Below are 10,750 nucleotides of genomic sequence, written 5' to 3' on the forward strand. Positions count from 1 at the left end.
TGTCCGGTGAGTCCAACTTGGCTATGTGACAAGTTGGCCAAGTTACTAGAGTGAACATATGATCCTGTGGGAACTTCGTGGCTCCCAGGCGCATCATTCGGTGGGCTAAGGTTGACTTTGTGACAAGTTGGTCAAGTCTCTATGCCGCGCCTTATGATCCGATGAAGATTTTGTAACTTCCTAAAAGGACCAAGAATGTCACCTAATAGGCGAATCTAAAAATTTATATAACTTAAAAATATGAAAGCAATTAGTACGTGGTTTTTTTATTACTCTACTTGGAAAGACTAAATCTAAGAATGCAAACCCCTCGAATAAATACATAGAGTATAAGAGATATCATGTAGGTCTAAGGTCTTCCCAACGCTGCTTTTTTACCTGTAGCTCCAAGGTCATGTAGGATCGGATAAAAAAGGTAGGTGCTGTGCATTTGTCATAGTGGTTTGCAGAAGCTACATATGCTTGAGGAGAGAGAAGGTGGCCCATACTAAAAAATAAGAGAGAAAGGAAATAAAGGTGAAGCATGATGAAAGGAAAAAGTTTCTGTGCAAACCACAAGTGTTATAGTTTACATTGTGTAAATAGTAATCTCAATATTTCCTAGTCTATATGGATCATTTTATTTGTACTTGAACTACTAAGAGCGTTAGCCTTCATTGGTGGTGCCCTAAAAGCTAAACACATACAAAACAAAAGGATTAAACAAATAGTATGGAAAATTTAGTTTGTTTTAGGGTAGAGGTAGGGGCGAGGGCGGGGGAATTCCCTACTAGTTTTGGTATGCACATGCATGGGCAGTGCTCTTCAAAACTGAAATCATCTCTTTTTTGTGGTGGGTTTCTTGATGCTATGCTATGAAGTTTCCCTAGACACAAAATGAGCACAACCCAAATAGACCAAGACAAGCATAAATATTGCAAGTAAAATCACAAATGAGACAAAGATCTATTCACCGAAGTTTGGGCTCCCACTTGAGCCCTACGTCTCTGTTGAAAAAGCGGCAAGTGACCACTGCAAGGTGCATTCTAGCCATGTTTTTTAACCATCTTTCTCAATTCACTAGCTTGATCTCTTCCATTGCGGAGGTAAGACCGGGGCCTTCACAAACTTGCTATGGCACTCCATAGCCTTGGGTGCTCACCGGTGATTCCTAACTGTCTAAGAGACTCAATCTTCAATACTAACAAATGCTTTCATAAGATCTTTGATTGCTACAAGTGTTCAAGGTTTGGCTTGCTGTCTTTTGCTCACAATTTTGAATCTCACTCAACCCATCGCTTGGATTTTGCACTAAGGATTAATCTCACAAAGAGATGGTGTGGGGGAGTGTCTCACAAGACTTAGAATGGCTCTAGCAAGCATCAGAATCAGCATCCCTCAAAGGAGAGGGCTTGGGGCTATAAATAACCTAACTCAAAAACTAGTCGTTAACTAGCCGTTGGGTTGTGTCAGTATATACCGGACTAGTCTGATATGACCTGACAATCAAAGTCAAGCTGATTGTTAGCTCAAAACCTATGCGCAAACATCAATACTTTTGATGTATGTCGGAATTCCTGACTATCGGAACTTCCGATGACAAAGCCAACTTCTGAAGTGCACAAAATCTAAGAAACCAAACTACAACACCTATGATCCATGCTCATATCAAACTGGTGAAAGGTCCTTGTTGGTTTTGGTAATTGAGTGACAACCTAGGTGGACTAATTGTGTTTATGTGAGATACACAGGTGATTAGTCCACAGGTACATATGTGTGAGCAACATATGCCATGGAGGTGAAAATGGCTTGGAGATGTTGCAAAGCTCACACATATGATGATGAAGGAGCTTATTGCACATGAGACATGACATTGAGTCATATGATCAAGGTGGAGAAGATCAAGACAAGACTTGGCTTGATGGACCGGTTGCAAGCGTGAAGGGCAAGTCAAAGGCTTTGGAGTGATGGACCGCGTGGCGGTGAAGCTTGAGCAAGACTTGGCGCCGATGGACGATGGCAACGGTGAAGAGCAAGTGAAGTCAAGATCGATGAACCAATATGATCACGTGATGATATGAAGTGGATCATATCATTGTTGATCGTGTTGGTGCGTGTGTTGCATCGACATTGAAGGAGATGGAATGGAATGCGTAAGGCAAAGGTATAACCTAGGGCATTTCATTTCACCGGTCATAGGTGTGTAGAGAAGTTTATGACCGGGTTTAGGATAGATGGCCGTACTATCAAGAGGGGCAAACTTGTTTGCATATCGGTCATCTAGTACCACTCGAGTAATCTAACTTTGCATTGTCGCTAGGATCGAGTGGCGTGACAAGTTGAGTGGCTAATATCCTTTGGGAAATGATTGTGAAAATGCTAACACACATACATATGGTGGTGTACACTTGGTGGTGTTGGCACATTTACAAAGGAGGTGGTGTTTGCAGGGATGAGATGGGTTTGGGTCCCTCTCTCCCTCCCGCTGAGCTTGCGAGGCGGGATTCGGCGCATTCGGGAAAATGGAATGCCTACTTTCTATTGCACCGGATGCAAACTCTTGGTGGTTGGCACATTGGAGCAAGGGTGAAGAAGTTAGAAGTGAAAACGAGTTGATCGCGAAGATGCTGGCGTCGGTCAACTGACCGGACGCTGGATCTGAATGCACCGGACGCTGACTGCCTGCGTCCGGTCGCGCTGACGTGGAGTGTAGCAGTAGCTGGAGAATGACCGGACGCTGGTGCTGCGTCCGATCGCGTTCGACCGGACGCGTCCGGTCATGCTCGGGAGCTTACTGGAAATGACCGGACGCTGAGGGTCTAGCGTCCGGTCAGTTGAAGCTGCTGCGTCCGGTCAGGTCAAGTGACCGTTGGAATCGGGACACGTGGCCGTCTACGGGCGACCAGACGCTGAGGTCCAGCGTCCGGTCAACACGACCGGAGCATCCGGTCGGCCCGACCGTTGCCCAGTGAAGGGGTAACGGCTAGTTTAGCCCTTAGGGCTATAAATAGAAGTGGCCTTCGGCCATGGCTGGTGCTGAGCACCTTAAGGGACTTAGTGTCCATACTTGTGAGTACTTGGGAGCCCTCCATCACACATATACTTGATAGTGATCATTTGATTGTGTGAGTGAGCGATTCTAGTGCGATTGCATCGTGAGGTTGCATCGAGTGGCACTAGGTGATCGAGTTGCAAGCCGGTGGTGCTTATTACTCTTAGAGGTTGCCACCTCCTAGACGGCTTGGTGGTGGTCTCCGTCGAAGCGTGCAAGAAGCTTGTGCGGCGCTCCAGAGAAGTGCTTGTGAGGGGCATTGTGCTCGCCCCGCGGGAGCCGCGAAGAGCAACTCTAGTAAAGCGTGTCATTGAGCTACCCTCACTCAAGGGGTAGGTTCTTGCGGCACCTGACGTGCGGGCTTAGCGGGTGATGCTAATTAGCCGCCGAACCACCAAGTGAGCGGTCGACACAACGGGGACTAGCGTGTTGGCAAACACGTGAACCTCGGGAGAAAAATCATCATGTCAACCTTGTTCTTCCCGTTGGTTTGTATCCCCATTACACAAGCTTGCAATTACTTATATACATATTAAGCTTGTGTAGTTGCTTTTGTAATTAGATAGCTTGTGTAGCTTGCTAATTACCTTCTTGCTTGTGTAGCATAGAAGTAGCTTCCTTGCGTGGCTAATTTGGTTTATGTAACCTTTTTAGTCATATTACTTAGTTTGTGTAGCTAAGTAATTGCGCTCTCTAATTTGACATTGGTTACCTTGTTATTGAGCATTGCTAGTGAGCTTAGTTGGCTTTGTGCTTTTGCTTACTAGCATGCGTAGGAGCTCCCCTTTTGCTTAAAGTACTAGTGGCATAGGTTTATGTGACATTGCTTCTAGAATTGGTTAGGAGAGCTCTAGCTAGCCCGGCACCTTTGTTGCTTGATTAGTATCATTGCAAGGTGCTAGTGAACATAGATAGAGGGGTGTAGTCTTGGCTAAACCGATAATTTTAATTCCGCACTTGTTTCGGTTAGCCAACGTGATTAAGTTTTAAAAAGGACTATTCACCCCCCTCTAGTCGCCATCTCGACCCTTCAACTGGTCCGGTATGACCTGTCACATTACACTCAAAGTTAGTTCCCACAAAAAGCTCTCACCACATCTCACACGGGTTAACTTAAGCACTATAAACTAGTCAAATATCATCATATTACGGCCCTGTTCACTTGAACTTATCAACACGATTTATCAGCTATGATATAATGTTTTTCTCTCACATTAAATCAGTGAATAGTATTTTTCAGTCCGTCTTTTCAGCGAAACGAATAGGGCCTAACTTAAGAAAAATCAATTTTAAATCACTTGAGCTTCCAATCTTCACGGATGCCATTTATTCATTTCAACTTCACGAGAGTTGCAACATGCTTGAAACCCACATCATAAACGGGTAACAAACGTTTGTGATACACATGCCACAGACAGATCCCTACATAGTCCATGTATATTTTTATATCTCAACTCAATGCTAAACACAAGATTTATACAAATAAAAATGCTGCAATGTGTATATTTAGAGAACCTAATACTTAGAGAGGATCTTAATTGGTCAATTCTTGCATTTGCTTGCCTAAAATAGAGGAAGAAGCAAGTAAGCGGCGTCTTGGAGTTATATCAAGCAACCAAGCAAGATCTCTACTTCTCTGGGGCTGAACCAGAATTCACCTCGGTACATTTTCCTTTCAGAAGCACAATAAAAATTGAGCAATTGACCTTTGAGAAGTGTGGCATCGAGCCAGCGAGGCGTCGGTACAAACACGGACGGATCGCGCGAATACACGAATCCCGTCGGCAAGATCGCAAGGCAGCAAGCAGAACTCCCCGTCCCCGCTCCCCGCCTCCCCCCACTCCCCCCCCCCCCCCCCCCCCCCCCCCCCCCCCCCCCCAAACTGTTCGGACCGGACGCGTCTCTCCGAACTTCTTGCGGCGGAAGAAAGAGAATCTTGGAAGAGGAGTCGCGGCTCCCGACACATGTGGCGGCGCGCGGCGACGGCGGCGCTGTCGCTGGGTGCCGGTGCCGGTGCCGGCGCGGTCGCGGTCGCCACCTCTGAGGACCCCGCCGCGACGCTCAAGGTCTGCGCGCACCTGCCTCCGCGCCTCCTCCGCGACTCCGTCACGGCCGCCACCATCGCGTTCGACTACAAGTGGTCCCTCTGGGGCCTCGAGCCGGGCACGCCCGCGTGGCAGAGTGCCAAGCACCACGCTCACCTCCGCTCCGCCAACCGACTCCAGGAGCTCTGCTTCCGCAACGGCGGCATCTACATCAAGCTCGGCCAGCACATCGCTCAGCTGGTACGGAATTTGCCTCTGCTGGGCTTGTTTCTAGTGATGCGCGTGATTCGATTGTAGAATGATGTTGATACGATCATTCTCTGATTGGTGACTTGCCTATGACAAAACTTGATATTTTGCTCTGGGTTTGTGTTGGTGTGTTTGTTTGCTTATTTTAGGAGTATGTCGTGCCGGAGGAGTACGTGCAGACACTGAGGGAATCGATGCTGAAGAGGTGCCCGGTCTCATCCTACGAGCAGGTCCGCGGGGTGTTCGCCAAGGATCTCGGTGAATCGCCAGAAACTGTAAGTGTATTGTCTGCATCGTCTTTGCATTACTGTTTTGAACAGTACAACTGCCTGTAGAAAGGCTGCAGGAGCTGAAGTGCAGAGCAAATTACTGATGGTGTATTATTGATCTTATATGTTTAGCGGCCCTAGAGTCTGATGCTAGCGTCAAATAATGGATTGGTTGACCAGAGCACAGCATGTTGACATGTTAATTTGAAAACAACTCTGACCTTATTTTTTCATTTTCTCCTTTCTTTTTGTGTGTGTAGGTTTTTGCAGAATTTGATCCTGTTCCACTTGCAAGTGCTTCCCTTGCACAAGTCCATGCTGCCCGAACGCACACTGGGCAAAAAGTTGCTGTTAAGGTTCTGTTTTAAGAAACATTGCGGTCTGCCCTGAATAAATTATAGCAGTTAACCTTGTTTTCTTCCTCACACTGTATCCTCCTATCTTGATATCCAGGTTCAGCATGACCACCTCACGGATACTGGTGTTGTAGATATAGCCACTGTGGATTTGTTAGTGAATGCTCTGCATTATGTTTTCCCTACATTTGACTACAGGTAGCATCTTTCTCTTGTTATCTCGTTTGCTTTCTAGTGTTTGATTTTTTAATTTTTAGTAATGTGCACAAACCAGTAGCAAGATAAAGCGTACCCTAGAGGATTGTCACCATTGTTAGTCAAGCAAGGTGGTAAATATCCGGGATGTACTTAGCTTTACAGCTTTAATTATCAATTTGAAATTGAAATTTTGGTCTCCAAGCCCCCAGGTTATCCAGTCAGCACACAATTGAGGACATGTTTGGTGTTGTCCATAAAGGATATTTTGTAATTTTTAAATTTAAATTAGAGTAAATATTCCAGATTGGATAATGATATGTTTTACTATTTATGTAGTTCCTAATAGATACACGTATTCATCTTATTTTTGAGGCAGCCAGTTATATTTCGTGATCTTACATCAAGCTTGATATCTATTTGTATGTTGGAATAGTTGGCCCTAGCTCTTCGTTGCATTGCCGGATTCGCATGCATAACTCATAACCTAATGTTATGTCCATGTGACTGTAAATCCTTGATTGCAATGCTACTTGTTTAGTTTTCACGCAGAGTTCATTTTGCATTGTTGCCAAATAACTGCTTCCATGCAGGTGGTTAGTTGATGAAGTTCGAGAAAGTGCCCCTAAGGTACCTTCCTAGTCTTGCCTGGAAATATAAGTTCTTTGTGATTGACTCATGGATTTTATTCTTTCTTTTTGTTTGTTACAAAATGAGTTAACCTTTTGTTCTCATCTGTCATAATTTTTGTCTATTAATGGCTATGATTGTGCCCTGTTAAAATTAAGTTTTGTGCTAATCAATATTCTTTCCAATAGTATCTGCACTTCAAACTTGAATTTTTATGCAATTTAGGGGGAACAAAAATAATAATAGAAAGATTGGAGCTGGTGCTAACTTGCTGTTATGATTCTCAGGAACTGGATTTCTTGAATGAGGCCAAAAACAGCGAAAAATGTTTGGATAACTTTAGAAGGTTGTCTCCTCAGATTGCTGGTAGCATATATGCCCCCAAGGTTTATTGGAATCTCAGCACATCTAGAATTCTCACCATGGAGTTTATGGATGCCAAGGAGGTAACTGATGTTAATGGCATTAAATCAATTGGAGTTCACCCTGTTGATGTTTCAAACCTAGTAAGTTGCCACAGTACACCCATTTGATTAATCGTGCCTGTGATAAAATACTCACCTCTTTTAGATGTCTAGGTCAGTAAAGCATTTGCTGAGATGATTTTCAAGCATGGTTTTGTTCATTGTGATCCCCATGCTGCTAATGTGATGGTCCGACCAATGCCACAATACAGCAGAAAACTTTTTGGTGAGAACCTTTATATCCAGCATCTCAAACTAAACCAAAGATGCGTGTAGAATGCCTTTTACTTACTGAAACACATCGAATGTCGTTTGTCTGAAACATAACAATTTGACAATTAACTGAATGATTCTTCCATAGTTTGGGTTTTAAAGTAGTGCATGGTATTGATGTCTAGTTATTACGTAGATAACTAGCAGAGCTTGTCTATAAATAATGGCAGGTTGCCTCATGCCACAATAAAATATGCTTATTGAGTGAGATGGAGGTGTGTGAGATGTGCAAAGTGGTTCTTTATTGCATAAGTCGTTCTTTCTATGTGGCAACACCACCTTTCTCTGTCCAACATTTTATGTGTCGGATAGGTCATCCAAAGCATTATGATGGCTAGTTTTTTTTTTTTTTTTTGAAACTTAATGGCTAAGTTCCTAACAAATATGACTTCAATGTAGGTTGGAAGAGGCCACAACTGGTTCTTCTTGATCATGGACTTTACAAAGAGCTTGATTATAATACTAGGATAAGCTACGCTTCTCTTTGGAAGGTAACAATGCTATTACAGTTTCTGGAGTATTTCTTTGATTACAAGTAGCTGGTACTAAATATTTTCTGTGACATTTGGTCAACTCAGGCGCTTGTTTTTGCTGATGCAAAAGCAATTAAGGAGAACAGTGTCAAACTGGGTGCTGGGGAGGATCTTCATGCACTCTTTGCTGGTGTTCTCACTATGAGGCCATGGAAAAGGGTGATTGACCCATCTCCTGATCATCTTGTCCTAGACGGAAAAAATACTGATTATTCTGAACTACAGGTATAGATGTACTACAATTTTGTGTTCCCAATGGTCATCCATGGTACCACCGCAAATGCAATGATACAAATGGACTATGTTGTTAAACAGTATAACAGTATCTGTAGGGCCATGAGCTCATGAAGCTAGCATGAAGTTCTAGAAAGACTCTGATATTGCTGATTGTGGTTTGATTGTTGTTCATCAAATTAACAGGTCTTCGAATCTTGACATGATCAACAGATAGAAAACAGACTACAAACTTTACTTGAAATACATATAGCAGCCCACACTCTAAAATGGGATGAAAGGAATACATATTCCTTAGATAATGTTTTACTTGAAATCTAAACCTACTTCCCACGTCAACTATTAGGGTTTAAAGCCTTTGATGTTCCCAATATAGAGTATATAGGTGGATATTCGCCTTGTTCATTGGTTATATTATTTTGTATTTTTATATTATTTTCTTGCTTTTATAGCATGTATCCTATTGTTAGATAATTGGACTGATCCGTCTGTCAAGTTTTTGGTTATATAAACCTGTCAGTAGAGTCTTGTAGACATTGAGGTCCTTGGTATCTGTCCTTACTCGATTACTTATTTCTTGAGCCCAGAATTACGCCTCCTTATATTTTACTGAGATCTCGGAGCTGCTGAGAAGATTACCGAGGGTTATATTGTTGATGCTTAAAACAAATGACTGTTTACGTGCAGTCAATCATGCCCTGGTAAGCGTTTAGAAGTGCTAGCAATCTAGTTAAATATATTTCTTCTCGTTTTTCCAGAGTATAAATGTTTGGGTCTGCTACTTTTATTACCAAATTGCTTTTCCTTTCACTTTTTTACAGCCACCTGCTTTTAGAAAGGGAAGCATGGGATTGAGCTTGAGGGTTTGTTCATTATAGATGCTACATGGGCTTGGAATTTCTGTAGCGTGGGCAGTAATCAGCAATCGATTACAGAGGATAAATATGCATTTTTTAAACAATTCTAATAGCCTATCACTATGCAAGCTTTTCCCTTTATATGCCAAGTGTAAATTCAATCTTTACTCTTGTTTAAGTTTTATATTTGGAACTGGGATGTGAAAAACTAACGCAAATTGATTTGGCCCCATTGTTAACTTGTGACCTCCTTTGACAGGTTGGAGGCACTTCTTGGAGTCGTTTATGATCATTGGACGGGTATCTTCTGAAGCTGTGCTGGATGCTAAAAGGATGAACAGGAGGTCCTTTCTAGATGGATTGATGATATGGCTGGAGGAAGTCCTGCTGGAAGCTCGATTACTTTAGTTTGAAGCTGATGCTATGTGTGATGCAACTTAGGAAGTTGTTGCCTGGCTAAAAGCAGTGAGGCGTATCAGCAGCTCTTTTGACCGGTAGAACTGCGAAGTTGACATGTAGTTCCATATTTTTTTTGAGAGCGAAACTTGGCATTTTGCTTAGAAGATTGCCATTCTTTTCGTATACATGATTCTTTTGTTGACCATTGGCTGACCATGATCGGTCATTTTGCATGGTCAATACTTGATACCTTCGTTCTGATGGGTGAATACAAGTATACATACTGCTGCCGTGGACAAATGTAAAAGCAAAACTGTTATTTTGGAAGGGAATCAACATTGTTATGGAGCAAATTTGATTCGATAAGAAAATTAACTGCAGATTATTAATTTTTCCTTTTTACTCTGCAATCTCTGTACTTATACAATGAAGCACCAATTCAAGGGGCAACTGCGGCTGCCTAACTTTTTATGATGAAGCAAGAACAATTCAAGAAGGCAACTGCAAAGCGAGGTTGGTTATCTTCGCCGTGCATCCGTGGTCGAGGGAAATGGTCTGGGATGGTTTAGCAACAGACGAAAAAGGCGTTTTTTAGGGAAAATGGTGTTTTTTTCCCCTGTCTAGAAGTTCAATTGTGATTTTACTCTTATTTTTTCAACTTTATAATTTTACCTCTGTTATTTTAAAACGAAGGAGCAGTTTGTCCCTGGTTTGAATGTCCGTTATTTAGAGTTTGATTAAACGATTTAAAAAAAATAATACACATAAAATCAGATGCGAAATGACTGAAATATCCTTATCACAGTTATCCCATCCACGTGGGCAAAAACACCGTTTTTCCTACTTTTTTTTTTCTCCCTGCGCAGGCAGCATGTGCATGGCTTCCTTCCTCTTCATGCGACTGACGCGAAAACTCCGTGCGGACAGAAGACCGGCGACCGCGCCCCGGCGGCCGAGCATCGTCGCAGCCGCGCGCCCCTGCGCCCGCCGGCCATGGCGCTCCGACAACCCCGCGCCTGCGCGACGGCGGCCCTCGGCGACCTCGCCCGCCGGTCATGGCGCTTCGGCAACCCCGCATCGGCGCGACGGTGGCCCTCGCGACCCCGCGCTCGCAAATACCGATGGGGGCAAATCCGCCCTATTGGGCAGGGCGCGCGACATCCATGGGGGAGGCACGGCAATGGCGATCTTGGTCCTCTTCCTGTGTCCGAGGAC

At 43.6% G+C, this 10,750-nt stretch overlaps 1 pseudogene; it reads left to right on the forward strand.

The window, feature by feature from the left end:
* The first annotated feature begins 4,909 nt into the window (after positions 1 to 4,909).
* On the forward strand, positions 4,910 to 9,888 carry LOC136472368 (putative ABC1 protein At2g40090; annotated as a pseudogene).
* Positions 9,889 to 10,750: the final 862 nt, after the last annotated feature.

This window comes from Miscanthus floridulus, chromosome 1 (assembly GCF_019320115.1).
Source record: "Miscanthus floridulus cultivar M001 chromosome 1, ASM1932011v1, whole genome shotgun sequence".
In the NCBI taxonomy this organism is placed as follows: domain Eukaryota; kingdom Viridiplantae; phylum Streptophyta; class Magnoliopsida; order Poales; family Poaceae; genus Miscanthus; species Miscanthus floridulus.